Raw genomic sequence first — 16,354 nt, 5'->3', positions numbered from 1 at the left:
GGCCAATATATCACRGCGAAGAGCTGTTCTTGGGCACGACGCAACTCGATATACGCAATATACCACAAACCTCTGAGGTACCTTATTGCTATTATAAACTGGTTACCAACGTAATTAAAGCAATAAAAATATACCCGTGGCATATGGTCTGATATACCACGGCTGTCAGCCAATCAGCATTCAGTGCTCGAACCACCCAGTTTATAATATGATATACAGTTCTTCGCCTGAAAGAGGAGGAGTAGGGATCAGACCAAAATGCAGCGTGTTGTGAAGACATGATGAATATTTATTAAAGCAAAGACGAACACGAAAAACACTTAAAAATTACAAAACAACAAAACGACGTAGACAGACCTAACATGTGAACTTACATAAACACGAAGAACGCAAAACAGGAACAGACTAACCAACCGAACGAAAACGAAACAGTCCCGTGTGGTGCGACAGACACAGGAAACAGACTAACCAACGAACACGAAAAACGAAACAGTCCCTGTGGTGCGACAGACACAGACACAGGAACAATCACCCACCAACAAAACAGTGTGAACAACCTACCTTAATATGGTTCTCAATCAGAGGAAACGTAAAACACCTGTCCCTGATTGAGAACCATATCAGGCTAATAGACAATGAACCTAAAACATAGAAACACAGAACATAGAATGCCCACCCCAACTCACGCCCTGACCAACTAAACACATAACAAAAACAAGGAAAATAGGTCAGGAACGTAACAGAAACCCCCCCCCTCCAAGGTGCGAAACTCCGGGCGCACCACCAAAGTCTAGGGAGGTTCTGGGTGGGCATCTGTCCACAGGTGGCGGCTCCGGCTCCGGACGTGGTCCCCACCCCCACCATAGTCAAACCCCGCTTCCGTAGCCTCCTCCAAATGGCCACCCTCCAAATTAACCCCACTGGATTAAGGGGCAGCACCGGACTAAGGGGCAGCACCGAATGAGGGGCAACACCGGACTGAGGGGGCAGCTCCGGACTGAGGGCAGCTCCGGACTGAGGGGCAGCTCCGGACTGGCTGGCGGATCCTGGCTGCGCTGCGCGCGATCCTGCTGGCTGGCGCGGGATCCTGGCTGGCTGGCGATCCTCGCTGGCTGGCTCTGGCGGATCCTGGCTGGCTGGCTCTGGCGGACTAGGCTGGCTGCTCTGGCGGATCCTGGCTGGCTGGCTCTGGGCGATCCTGGTGCGCTGGCGGCCTCTGCTGCCATGGCTGTGCTGGCGGCTTGGCTGCTCATGCTGGCTGGCGGCTCTGGCTGCTCATGGCTGGCTGGCGGAAGGCTCTGGCTGCTCCTGTCTGGCGGAAGGCTCTGGCTGCTCCTGTCTGGCGGAAGGCTCTTGCTGCTCCTGTCTGGCGGAAGGCTCTAGCGGCTCTGTCTGGCGGACGGCTCTAGCGGCTCTCTGTCTGGCAAGACGGCTCTGAAGGCTCAGGACGACGGCGGCTTTGAAGCTCAGTACAGACGGCGGCTTTGAAGGCTCAGTACAGACACGGGCCGGCTTTGAAGGCCTCAGTACAGAGGCGCGTAGTAGACGGGCTTTGAAGGCTCAGGCAGACGGGGCAGTTCAGGCGGCGCTTGGCAGACGACAGTTCAGACGGCGTGGGCAGACGGGCAGTTCAGCGCGCTGCTGGCAGAGCAGACTCTGGCCGGCTGAGGCGCACTGTAGGCCTGGTGCGTGGTGCCGGAACTGGAGGTACCGGGCTAAGGACACGCACCTTCAGGCTAGTGCGGGGAGCAGCAACAGGACGCACAGGACTCTGGAGACGCACAGGAGGCCTGGTGCGTGGGTGCCGGAACTGGTGTTACCGGGCTGGAGACACGCACCACAGGGCGAGTGCTGGAGGAGGAACAGGGCTCTGGAGACACACTGGAAGCCTGGTGCGTGGTGAGGCACCTGGTGGTACTGGGCTGGGCGGGGAGAGGTGGCGCCGGATATACCGGACCATGCAGGCGTACTGCTCCCTTGAGCACTGAGCCTGCCCAACCTTACCTGGTTGTTGCCGCCCGACCAGTGCGGGGAGTGCGAATAACCCGCACTGGGCTGTGTAGGCGAACCGGGGACACCATGCGTAAGGCTGGTGCCATGTATACCGGCCCGAGGAGAAGCACTGGAGACCAGACGCGTTGAGCCGGCTTCATGGCACCTGGCTCAATACTCCAATCTAGCCCTGCCAGTGCGGGGAGGTGGAATAACCCGCACCGGGCTATGCACACGTACAGGAGACACCGTGCGCTCTCTACCGCATAACACGGCGTCTGCCCGTACTCTCGCTCTTCCATGGTAAGATCGGGGAGTTGGCGCAGGTCTCCTACCTGACTTCGCCACACTCCCTTGTAGCCACCCCCCAAGAAATCTTTGGGCTTGACTCACAGGCTTCACGCCTCGCTTCCGCTGCCTCCTCATACCACCGCCTCTCGGCTTTAGCTGCCTCCAGCTCTTCACGAGGGCGGTGATATTCTTCCAGGTGTGCCCATGGACCTTTACCTTCCAGTATTTCCTCTCATGTCCAAGAATCCTGCGATCGCTGCTGCTGCTTTCTCCCACGCCGCTTGGTCCTTGTGTTGGTGGGTGATTCTGTAACGGTTTCTTTCCTCCTCTTCGTCTGAAGAGGAGGAGTAGGGATCAGACCAAAAATGCAGCCGTGTTGTGAAGACATGATGAATATTTATTAAAGCAAAGACGAACACGAAAAAACACTTGAAAAATTACAAAACAACAAAACGACTAGACAGACCGTAGACAGATAACATGTGAACTTACATAAACACGAAGAACGCACGCAACAGGAACAGACTAACCAAACAACGAAAAGAACAGTCCCGTGTGGTGCGACAGACACAGACACAGACACAGACACAGGAACAGACTAACCAAACGAAGAAAACGAAACAGTCCCGTGTGGTGCGACAGACACAGACACAGGAACAATCACCCACCAACAAACAGTGTGAACAACCTACCTTAATATGGTTCTCAATCAGAGGAAACGTAAAACACCTGTCCCTGATTGAGAACCATATCAGGCTAATAGACAATGAACCTAAACATAGAAACACAGAACATAGAATGCCCACCCCAACTCACTCCCTGACCAACTAAACACATACAAAAACAAGGAAAACAGGTCAGGAACGTGACACACCACACACAACACACACACACCACACACACACACACACACACACACACCACACACACACACACACACACACACACACACACACACACACACACACACACACTAGAAAAACTAGAGGTTTTTCTATTGCAATTTAGTGGTGGGGAGCAATAGTTTGAGACTGAAGGGGGGTCCTACACAGGTAATTCCCTATACTCGCAAAGTGAGAATTGCTCAAAGAATTTAGGCAAAATATCACTATGACACAGAGATATTTTCCAGCACTAATTGGCTTGAAGAACTGTCAGTACACACACCTGCTTCATGCTCTGATAAGAAGCTAAAGATATGTTTATTTGGTCCCCAGTCAGTGAAGTTATCCTGCTCATACTGTTGGTCGACTTGTAAATTAGCTTTTTTTGGGCAATTTGCCCAAAATACCAATACAGCTGTGTAAATGATCAAATGTAAAGTTTCTATAAAAGTGTAAAGGGCTTCAACAGACACGCATGGCCCAAGATTATTTGAGCTGAATCACTTCATAAAATCAACTTTTTTGACAAAGAAAATCTCTTGTTGTATCTAAATAGTGTTTTATAGGATTTCAGCCCAAACATTAATTCAGGGAGACATATTTTTGTTTTGATTCAAGGTATCCTTGAAATKATCTCATTCCACTCAGTGAGCAGCCAATTGAATGGGGCATTGTCTTTCTTGCTTTATTTTCAAGAATGGCAGCCATCTTTGAATTAACGTTATTCGAGGTGGCACCACTTATAATAATGAAAAACTCTCCTTCTCCCTTGCAACACTGTGGGAAGAGAAAAGTGCAAACGGGGACACAGTCCTGTATCTTTGTAATACATTTTCTTTGCATCCCTTACTTACAKTATATGCAAATACTGTACTGTCTTGCTTGTGAAACAACACCAAAAGAATGGCAATTGATTAACTCTTGCTCTTTTCTGAGTATGTACAATATTTCATTATAATTTAGTTTCATCAGCTATAGTCCCACYGTCTGAGATTTATTTAGTCTATGTGCTTACTGACATTATTATTTACCCCCCCCCCCCGGAAACAGATTGCTCAGTATTAATCTTACATAAATATTTGTCAAAATAATCCCCCACAAATGCATACAGACTATAGAGATAGGAATATCGTWCTATCGAGTCTACAAATATACAGGCTAGACAGGACTACAGCAAACACTAACTTCAACCCCCTATTTCAATTAGACTAGACAAGGGTTATCAATCCATAACTCGTTTGACGTATACACTGATGATTATTCTGATTCCCAGGTTCAGTCTTGATATTGCTCATCCATATACTGAACCCATTAATAATCCCACCAATTCCAATCCCATATCATTAGCAATTTATGTTTTTCTTGTCTTCTCCCCATCTGCATTACAGATTCCAGAGGATTAGGAGGGCTGTGTTAGGGGCCTGCCTTTCGGGGGAAGCCTCATGTATCATTACCGCAGCAGAAGAGACAATAATAGGTCACTGTTATAGTGCACTCTGCTGAGGTTAAGGCCCAGAATGCAGCAGTGTATATGAGGTCACGGAGGTCCGGACATCTTGGATGTATCTGCCTTTAGAGGGGCAGTCATCCAGAACGCCCTTGCTTTTAGAAATGTCTGGAGCTTGGCGCTTTTGACGAACTTGTCTTATTTAGCAGTATGCTCAGGGAGATGTCTGTCTCTCTACATCTCTCTTTATCCCTCTCTGTGTCTCGCTCTTATCATGGGCATAGTAAGTACATTTTTCCACAATGAAGTTGCTATCAGCAGAGACAGAGGTAGAAAGGGGGGTGGGTCAAGTGCAAGTGTTGGGTCAGGACATTATTTTTACGTCATGGTTTATAGCTTTGTTCTGTGCCATCTCCATCTCTTTTTTGACACATAGCTCTTTACACATTTKACCTCCATGGCAGTTTATAACAAATGGAAAAATGTTGTTTCATAAGTTGGACGACCTCACAGGGTAAAAAGGACCGAAGATCCCTCSTCTAATTTATCAAAGTGTTCCCTAGTCTGCATTTCATCCCCTCTCCAAATACTCCAAAGACCACTCCAGATCAGCCCCATTGAAASTGGCACATACTTTCCCCAGTCTAATCCCCATTATCTTTCACCTCACTGCAACCAGGACGCTATTCACCAGGACAGGCCAAAAGGCATTCTGGGATTTGTTTGGTTTAGTCATTAATGAAGCACATTTCTAATGCCTAAACTGGACACAAAACCTTCTAGCCCAAAATAATATTACCACACAGTTGTTTCATGTTATTAGGTGAGAATTTGAGCTTCTAGTTTTTATGAAACACGTTTCGCATCTACAAAGGGGGATTTTTTTACCGAGGCGCAAACTACAAATGACTGTTTGTTTAACCCTTTAACGGCAAATTAACCCCTGTTAAGGCCAGCTCAATAGAGGAAAGGGGTTGACATTTTAAGCACATCACAGCTTAGTGCCAAGAGCTGCTCTCTCCCACAGATCATGTGTGTGTGGAGTCTGTGGTTGGGCAGATGGCAAGACCAAATACCAAGTTCCGAGAAGTCAAATATATATCAACGCCTYTACTAAAAGGACACATAAATGCATGGTATTTTCCTAATGAAGGTCTGTGGCTACATCAGGGGGTCAGTTGTCATCAAAAAAGAGGAATGAAGGGGGGAAAAGATGCTCCTGATAATGATCATTGACCAAATAGAACTTAACTATTCACATAGATGACCCATACAATTGAAGGCTTTATTTAGTTAGTTATTAGGCTCCTGCATTCCGTTTTAATCATAACCTGTCCCTCCATGAACTCTCAGTGCATGGAAGGAAACAACATCAGCCTAATCTTTGAATTCCTTACCGTATAGGCCTGCATTACGTCCAACTGGTCAACTCAAAGCAAGGTTAATTACGCTGTATGAGATAAGTGCAGGTACACAGGAAGCATGTTTTATCCCTCAGGACTGGAACAAAGGAGCACTTCTGATGGATTATGTAGTCCACTAGAAATAAATAGGCTTATGGGACATTAGATCAATGTGCGTATATGTATATAAGAGTTAGTTCCAAGGCATATTTGCCTCGCCATAATTCCACTAATGCCTTCAGTAGTGCCAGGAACTGGTCAAATGTTAACACAGCACTTCTCATGTGGTTGACATCACTTGCAAGTAGATAATTGCAGCACTGACGATTGTGGGGGACTGCATTATTGGGTTCGATTTAAGGTTTATATGTGTTGAAAACAAACCCTGTAGATTGTCAATACTAATCTAATGGACGATTTATAGGCCACAAAAGGAGCTTTTGATTTGGAATGGTAGCATCAAGCATCTTAACTCGGACAGCTTACCCAACATCCCATTCAAACTGAACCTGTAGGCTTTGTGGTACGGCTTATATTTGTGAGTAAACTAGAAATGACCCTGCTTGGTTGGGGAAAGCTACTCAACTACGTGCCGAATTCCTCTGAAATGCAGGAATCGCGTGAGAAAGGAGGAGAGCACACTCTCAAGGTAGCATGGAAAAAAGGCAGCTGACGCGGAAGTACACTGCCCCCAAGGTCATAGCACTTCTGTCATATTAGCTTATACACAAGGTCCATCTTTTTCAATAAATCATGCCATGAAGCCATCGCTGAGAGTGTAGGCTATTAGCCGGCATGTATGTTTCCTTCAATGGGATTTTAAGTCATAATACATACATTATTTGGGGGAGTGAAGCATATATGGTTGAGGCTTCCTTATAGTGATAGAGTTTTACATGTGATAAGCTATTACCACATTTGGTTTTCGATAAGGAGCAAGCCTACACCTTATTTTTTCCTATTAAATTCAAATAATGCAACTTTACACCTTGTGACAATGTGATAAAACAGTTTTCTTAGATTCATTGAATAGGCCTAACAGTTATTGATAGGAGTGCAATATAATATCCAAATTAGTGTACATCATTTGGCCCCAAGAAATCTAATCTGAACTGAGAAGTATTTGTGCCGTGGGCAACACAGTCCCACTATCTTGGCACCCCCATGCTGACAGAAGTTGATGCTGCAATAGACTGTATTTTGGCCACATTAGCAGATTGATGGCAAAACACCCAGGTTAGAGAAAACATGGATAAAATAAACACGTTCGATGTTCAGTTATGCMGATATTTCTTCCTTAAACGTTTGTGAAAGAAAAACGTTTTAAAAAGCCTAGACGTTAGATGTTTTACTGGGTGCACCACTTTATTGTTTATGTTTGGGCGCTTCATATAATCAATCTCACTCGACTAATAAAGGTCAATTATTGATCGAGTATGGCGGGATAGTTTGTKGCAGCGTGGGCCTTACCTTGAAATTAAACAAGATCAGTCTATTTATATCAAGTTACATCACAAGATATTGGGTTCCATAAATATTCAAACAGCCTGATACTATTATACCTTTGAGGCAATCATAGTTTCCTCAAATAAGAATGAAAAAGTACCGTACTTGTTCACATGACTTGTGGTTTGTTTTAACTGAAACATTTATCATGGTTTTAAAACAACTTTCAAATATTATATTAGGATACTAGTGGATTCTATTATCATCATCAATAATAATAATAATCTAATAATAATAATAATAATACTCTTATTAGTAGTAGCATTAGTAGTTTTATTATCATTAGAAAAACATTAAACATTTCAACATCCCCATACTCCCCATCTCTCTCTCTCTGTCTCTCTCTCTGTCTCTCTCTCTGTCTCTCTCGCTGTCTCTCTCTCTCTCTCTCTCTCTCTCTGTCTCTCTCTCCCCCATCCAACAATCGAAATAAAGCAAGTCTTTAAAAAGCTGAAAGAAGATGCCCACATTGTGGCCTACCTTCTTCTTTCAATCAATTTGGGACAATCTGTGGATTCTCCTCACGGAGGCTACACTCAATGGAGGAACATCTGATATGATTAAACATAGCCTACATGGGCAAAGGGCAGGCCAAGATAACCAGAAGCGACATGAAAGATGAAAGAGTCTACTTTTAATGTGTGCCTCGAGGATACCCGATTGCCAGAGAAAGTCTTGTTTTCCCTCTGCTTGTCACGCGAGTCTTTATTCCTTCTGCCTCCACCGTCCTCGGAATATTACGCACCTCTGACCYGAATCTACCTCTTTTGACAAGGTGAAAGTGTTTTTTTTATCGCTCCCGAATCTATTCAAGGATAGCAATGAAAACTGTCCTAGATTTGATAACATTTAAGGTGCGTTTAAAAAAAATGCATAATAGACTGCCAAGAGCAGAGGTGGCCTATAGGCTAAGAGAGAATGGTGGCCTAGATACTGAAACTATTACTGTAATTAACTTGAAATATTTCGGCCTCAAAAGCAAGGATATTCTGAAAAGCGCAAACTTGTAGCCTATAAAGAAAAACATATTTCGTGAATAAGTTAATAGCCTAGAGGTTAAGGGTCAACATATATTTAAAACTATACCAAAGCTATGTGCTATTGCAGGCCTAAACATGTTTGCATTTGCAATCTCRGGTGACCTGGTATTGACTTTGATGGCCACATACAGGGAGTAGGCCTAAGCTTAAAAGAAAAATCGAGTAAATAAACAGAATTATGTCAGGAAAGAGGGGGACACCTATTTTATTGTTTATCATTGAGCTACTTTCGACAGTCATAAACCTACAGGCTGTCTAGGCTACGACCTATGCCTACAGTTAGGATATTTGTATACAATATATTCACAGAATTTGGGATTAAATTGGAAAATAATAAAATCAAATGGAATTGCATTTCTCTGTAACTTATTTTCTCAACTGTATTGCTGAAGAATTGGGACGGTTTCGATCATTTTCCACAATTACCCCGAATTTCATTGCGAGTTGTTCTGATATTGTTTTGCGTTTATGCCAGAAGCATAAGATACTAGTCTAGTTATAAACAGTGTTGGGGAAGCTACTCTGAAATCATAGTTTACCAAAATAACAATTATTTAACACTAGAAGAAGTTAAGTTACACTAAAGCTACCGTTAAGAAAAATAGTTCACCGAACTGAAGCTACTTTGAAAAAGTCGGTTCACTACATACAAGTTACTTCGGGAAAAGAATATCATAACTAAATCTGAAAGGTCATGGACTACAAATTGTAAGACAGATCACTCTGGGGTCAAGTGTTAACAGAAAAAAAACGATGTTTTAAGTTAGAATTAGGCAGGTCTAATGCCGAAAAAAAGAGGAAATGATTGCCCATTTCCCCCATATTGTCTTATCTTTTTGCAACAACAATAAATGTGTGTATAGTTAGCTACACCGATACAAGGACAAAAAAGTTATTAACTACTGAAAACACTTCCAAGATCTGAATTTAGTTCAACCACCACCACGCTACTGCAAAATGTAGTTTAAATTAGGCCTACCAGTTGAACTACAAGTATTTCCCTACTCCCCAACACTAGTTATAAACTACTAATAGTCTAATGAAATGTAATTTAACGTTTTCAGCAACGTTGTTATTTACTTTATTCAAGGATACTATTGTGTCCCGTTACAATCCAAAGTGCTTGTGCACAGACCTGTGCCACATAGGCCTATGTTGCTGTACCATAGACTAATATATTCATATAATTATACCTGAATTACATCGGAATGACTTGCAAAGTGGAACCCTGTAGCCTCCCAATCGAAAGACTAATTTCCTCGTAGACTAAACCCGTGTGGAATTAGTGTGTGAAATAGAGTATACACAACTTTGTGAATAATAACAATAATAACAAACACATGTATCATATATAATAATAACACTTCCTGAAATACCATTGTCTGGTTTGTCACGGTTAATTTACAATGCGAAAAGAGAAACATGTTTTCTGTACAATTTCAAAACAGGAAATAACCCATGTGTGGCCACAATAACTGGGTACGGAGGGGTGACTGATCCATTACGTTCTGGTTCAAAGATAATGTAGCCAAGTCAGGACAAGAGAAAGATAGAGAAAATCTATTATGTCTTCCTATTTTTCGTTGTTATTTAACCAGTWTTAACAGTAACCATTGAAATGAAACTGTTTCTCTCTACCTCGCAATAGCAGCTCAATATATCTACAATTATGATAGACCACTGCATAACACCATTATTGAGTGTATACAAGAGAAAAATAAGCAAACTATTTTGGAGAACTCAGATTCAAACAAATATATTATTTCAGCTGGAAAGTTGGAAGCTTCCAAAGTTTTGAATAGCAAARGCCATTCAAGATGGTCAGAAGCCTTTTCGGCAACAACAGCCATTATTGATAAATCTATATCTAGTTTTGTAGCGTATTGTATTCAACTGAAACATGTTAATGTATTTGTTTGTTAAATAAAATGGAGGCTATTCCATTAGTTCGATGGAATGTATTTTCTATTGKCCTACACGTCGGTTCATACAAGCAAATGAAGACAACATATTCCATTCAAATCTCTTCTGAATTCAGGTAGTGTACTGAGGCTTGTACTGAGTGGTTTCATCCAAGCAAAGGTCTGAATCGACAGKCCGTAGGCCATTCTCACCGAACATCAATCAGTTACAATTATTATTAACTTACCTCTTTATGTGTCAAATAATTTTAGCATAAACCTACATAATCTCAGTGTAGCCCATTTTCTCCTATACGTAGGCTATATCTTAAAATGAGTGAGTMAGCAGGGAATAACGCAAAGTGGTTGCTATGAGGGTTGCATGGCCAAACAAAGGGCCTAGCAGTAGCCTATAGATGCAGGTCATTCTTTAATTACAGRACTGCTTCTTGTTTTTTAAACTGAGAGGCTTTAGAGGAAACTCAGTTGTCAGCTCTGATTTTCTTGCTCACCTGAGCGAAGTTCTTTTCGACCAAGCAAGCGCGTTTCATGCTGCGTGATCAAAAACAAGGGTGTCATCCCCACTTACTTTGACACTGCGACAAAAGGAAACTGCAAATTGTTTCCTAAAGCCTCTTTTCAAAGTAATAAGATATCGGATGTAAAGGGCGTGCACTCTAATGAATTGAATGTAAGGACCTATAACAAATGACTGAGATTCAATGTGCAAATGACGTCGATTCTCTTGTTATTGAAAGGGACTATTTTAATTATASTTCGAGTAATGTGTTCAACTTCACTCAAAGAAGTGACGTGTGTAATATTGGGGTCAATTCTCTACGCGGCATTTAGGCCTACCAAGCAATGTGCTACAAATGTAGCATTATTATGGTTAAATTCATGGTGGACTTAAGAAATAAATTAAAAGTGACTGTTAGAAAAAGTTCCACGTTTTAAATTAATCGAAGAAAGTCTTTACTGTCCACAGGGACAGGGCAAATTGCTTTAATAGCACTGTAATTCTTATTAAAGTTAAATAATGCATAGAATTTTGCATTTGTAGCCTATGTCCTCTTTCCTTTAAATCGTTAATGATAGGTAATGGATGGGGGGGGGGGGGGGGGGCTGAAGTGCACCATCGAGTGACAGCTGGTGGTGTCAGAAGTTATAATGCTGCAGATTAACAGGTTGGCTTGTTATTATGACATCAGGTACCCAGGTCAAAGGAAATGTAACCCAGCTTTTCTGTATCTAAAGCCCAACAACTCGCATGGATACAGTCAGGACACCATCGGGATAGACCTATAGCCACATATGGCTGGGGTTCATAATGAGGGAACCTATCTGTTTATTGTTAACAGGTTGTCAGTGTTGCCACTGTTAAAAGAGTCACACTGTTAGACTCATCTGGAGCCTGAAGGAGAATACACATAATTTGAAAGAAAATACTACAAGCCTGATGTCATGTTCAACCCGGCTGTTCATCCATTATGGCTCAAAGCCCAGAGAGCTACATGTATATGCTGTTGGAACTAACTATAGCTAGATCTCAGAGATTAGTAGAGGTCCCAGTCATCCATTATGGCTCAAGGGCCTGGGAGTTAGAGTATGCTGTTGGAACTAATTATAGCTAGATCTCAAAGACCAGCCAAAATATTTMGTTTACTATACTGTAGAATACTATATTCCACACTGTAGTATTTTTTTACTTTATTTAACTAGGCAAGTCAGTTAAGAACATATTCTTATTTACAATGACAGCCTAGGAACAGTGGGTTAACTGCCTTGTTCAGGGGCAGAACGACTGATTTTTACCTTGTCAGCTCGGGGATTCAATCTAKCAACCTTTCGGTTACTGGCCCAAAGCTCTAACCACTAGGCTACCTGCCACCCGAATCCCTTGATCATGTGTAGTACTTACTATAGCATTTTGTAGTATACTGTAGAAAATTACACTACACACTGTAGTATCCCTTGATCACGTGTAGTATTTACTATAGCATTTCATAGTACACTATAGAATACTACAGTATTATCCGCAAAAAAAACAATGTAGTAWATACTACAGAGTCCGCAAAAATATTACAGTCCGCAAAAACACTACAGGTTTTTAACTATAGTAATACTACAGTATTTCATTTGCATTAACTCCATCCATTTCATCCCGATTATCTCAATATGTGCCACCCATCAGTAAGAAACCAACATGCCAAGTATAGACCATATATTGTGTTCCATACAGGTTATAGAAAAGAGCAGAAGCTCTGAATAAAAACACTTTAGTAAATACTACAGTAACATCTACACAAACACTATAGTGATTGTTAAAGTATATACTATAGTTTTTTTTTACTMTAGTAATACTACAGTATTTCTACTATTGTAAACTGTATATATAACAGTATACTACAGTAAAGTCTGCAAAAACACTACAGTGAATACTATAAATATAAATATAGTAATACTACAGTATTTATACCGTAATATACTGATTCAGAGGGGTTGGGTTAAATGTGGAAGACACATTTCGGTTGAATGAATTCAGTTGTGCAAATGTTCCTATTGTATTTTTTTCATGTGGGAGTAGAGGTCCCAGCAGAGAGAATTATTTGAAACTAAATAATGTCTGTTTTTTTTTTACCAGAAGAGGGCAGCAATGTAAGTTCCACTACCATTCTGCATAGAGCATGTCCTTTTAATTTTTACATTTTATTTAGCCATTATTTAATTAGGCAAGTCAGTTAAGAAAAAATTATTATTTTACAATGATKGCCTACCCCGGCCTAACCCTCCCCTAACCTGGACGATGCTGGACCAGTTGTGCGCCACCCTATGGGACTCCTGATCATGGCCAGTTGTGATACAGCCTAGGATCGAACCAGGGTCTGTAGTGACACATCTAGTATTGAGATGCAATGCCTTAGACCGCTGCGCCACTCGGGAGCACTTTATGGTGGTCACAAACTCTATCTTGTCCTGCAGGGTGTCCAGGCATTTGACCCAGCCCAGACATGCACACCTTGATCCAGCTAATCATGGTTTTGATGATGAAAGGAATCAGTGTTGGGCTGAAACAAAAGCCTGCAATCCCTTAGTCTCCAAAAGCTGCAGGTGACTGCTGCTCCATAAGTAACTTACATGCACTTTTATGCCTCGCGAATGGTCGGTGCATCCGTCTTGTGATTACGAGGCTAGCACATTTATACATCCCTAAAGATATGGATTTACACGTCAGTCCCATTACCATAGGCAGGTACAGTGTAATTACAGTTTTACATAATACTTATAATAAATCAGTGTAAATTGTGCTAACACTGTACATAGTGTGCCTAAGTAACTACCATAAGTATCAGTGACACTTATTTTAAAGTGGGGCCCTCACACAGACACTGTACTTAACTGTACATCATTTGAGTTTGTCCAGTAGAGGGATTCTATGCCCAATTATAAAGGCACAATWTACTGGCCCTGTTTACAATGTCCCTCTTTTGTCACTGGATGGCAGTATGTCACTATTCCAAATCATGTACGTTTCATACCACTAGCACGGTAACAGTTTTCAAGCTATATGGGATTGCATAATGACTATAGTTTTTCCATAGCATACTATAGAACAGGTGTACTGTCTACACAAGTGAGTATCATTAGCAAAAATGTGAAATGGTACAAGTTGACGTTGTACAAGATAGCCATATAAATGTTAGCACAGGGAAAACAGAGAGACGGATGCAGAATACAAGAGGTGATTTAACGATGGCTTTTAACATGTGAAGCTAGCTCTGTCCCATCTCATCGTGTTGACATTTCTTCTCCCTACAGAAGCCACTGGGCCTCAGTATAATCTCTGCAGCCACCGATATGAAGCTCATTAATAGATAATTCAGTCTAGGAAACCGCGTAGGGCTCATTTATCAACGAGGCATTGTGAACTGCATGAGAGCAAAATTACATTWTCATATGTCACCCAAGATTATCAAATAATATTTCTTTGCTGTAAATGACATCACGCTGCACTAAAATTGATAAAATTATATTTGCACAAAAGCGGGGCTGGTGGGGGAGAGAGAAAGACTCAGAGCATGTCATCAAGGTATTTTTATGCAAATAACACACTGGCATAATTGCTGCAATCTTGAAATGTGGATATCTCCATCTTTGATTATTGTGTTTTCCTCCCTGCTATGAATGAGAAACACTGCTTATTTGAGATAATCAGTATCCTTTACTAGTAGGATGAGTTTGAGATTCTTCCAGACCCCAACCTCAGAAACATCTCAGTGCGTCTCTCAAACGTTAACCTTGTTCCCAGGCTTAATTGCTATGCTGAGAGAGCGCTTACACAGAAATGGGATTTCAGTCATTTTGTGTTATAGAGATACATTATGGTTGCTTGGCTTTACTGTGAACTAAATGTAAAAATCACTGTCGCCTAGTTGAAAGTTTCACACGTACACTGTATCAATGGAACATTGGTAATAATATGAACACTTTATAATTACACTTCATTAACAATATGAGCACAATTAGCCAGAGAGGGATGGAGTGCCCTTTGAAAATTGTATTCCTCCGAAGGCTGTCTCTTAGTCAATTCTAGGGAGGTTGGAAATGAACAGTGCATTGAGCTTGTACTATCAGAACTCTGAGGCTGTTGCAATACAAAATTGACACAATTTGTAGAAGATAATGACTATGTATTATGATATTGCTGTGGCAGCGGTAATCATCCCTTATGTCTGAGTGTAATAACAGCACTTAGAATAGATCACCACAGTTGTCATCCACCTAATAACTTGTAAATAAACCCCCACGTTTCCTGTCTGCTGAAAGAGGCTAGCAAAACCATTTTAGTACAGGAAGCCTTGTGCTATCTCAGTTCATTCTACTCCACCTCACACCAGGGCAGCCTGGTAGCATCACAGTATATTTTGTTCTCATAGGACAAGTTCACTAGATCAGTGGTTGCCAACTCCAGTCCTCCAGTACCCCYAACAGTACACATTTTTATTGTAGCCCTGGACAAGGAGACCTGATTCAACTTGTCATCCAATCATCAGGCCCTCAATGAGTTAAATCAGGTGTTTTATTGTCCGGAGCTTACAACAAAAATGCTGTTGGAGATACTGTAGGACTGGAATTGGGAAACACTGCACTAGATAAACACAAGACATGGGCCATTGGGTCAAGGGTCAAGATCATCACTTCAGACAGCGGGAGAAGGATTATCGAAGAGAGGGCCTGACCTGAGACTGACTTAATAACTTAAATTCATTGTAGACTACTAAAGTAACTGCACCCCTAGAAAGAATATGGCCAATAGTATAAATACAGACTGGATCCAAGTGGTTGGGTCTGAAGGCCAATTCAGCTGTCTCTCTAAGAAGAGTCTATATGGGTACTTTGGAAGCCCCATTCTCTCAACCTGATTTGTCTGTCCATGTCTACTGTTTAACAGATTTGCCCTAATTGCTGCATTGAATTCCACCATCCTACTACTAGCTTTGATTTCCAGGCTCCCTCACACCAACAGCCTAGTGATGAACGTAACTTGGGAGTATGAGAACGGAAGATCTGACTAGTAACCTGATGTTGAATCAAACCCCAGCATCTCTTTGTAATTACACATGGCTGTCGGGGTCCTGTCTTGTGCACACCAATTCTAGACGTCTGTGGCTAGGGAGGAGCCCTGGCTACAGAGTGCAGTTAACACAATCCCATTCAAATTCACCATAAATACTGTACAGTTTAATTCATTGGACAGAGACTATGAAGGCTTGTTCTCGTGCACCCCACACGCCATCTCCTCTCCATTGCCTATTTAATGAATTAAATCAATTAGAAGAACTTGGGCCCGGATTCACAAAACCTTCTTAAGAAAAATGTGTTATTAACT

Source organism: Salvelinus sp. IW2-2015, linkage group LG3, assembly GCF_002910315.2.
Source record: "Salvelinus sp. IW2-2015 linkage group LG3, ASM291031v2, whole genome shotgun sequence".
NCBI lineage: Eukaryota > Metazoa > Chordata > Actinopteri > Salmoniformes > Salmonidae > Salvelinus > Salvelinus sp. IW2-2015.
This window is presented reverse-complemented; position numbering follows the sequence as displayed.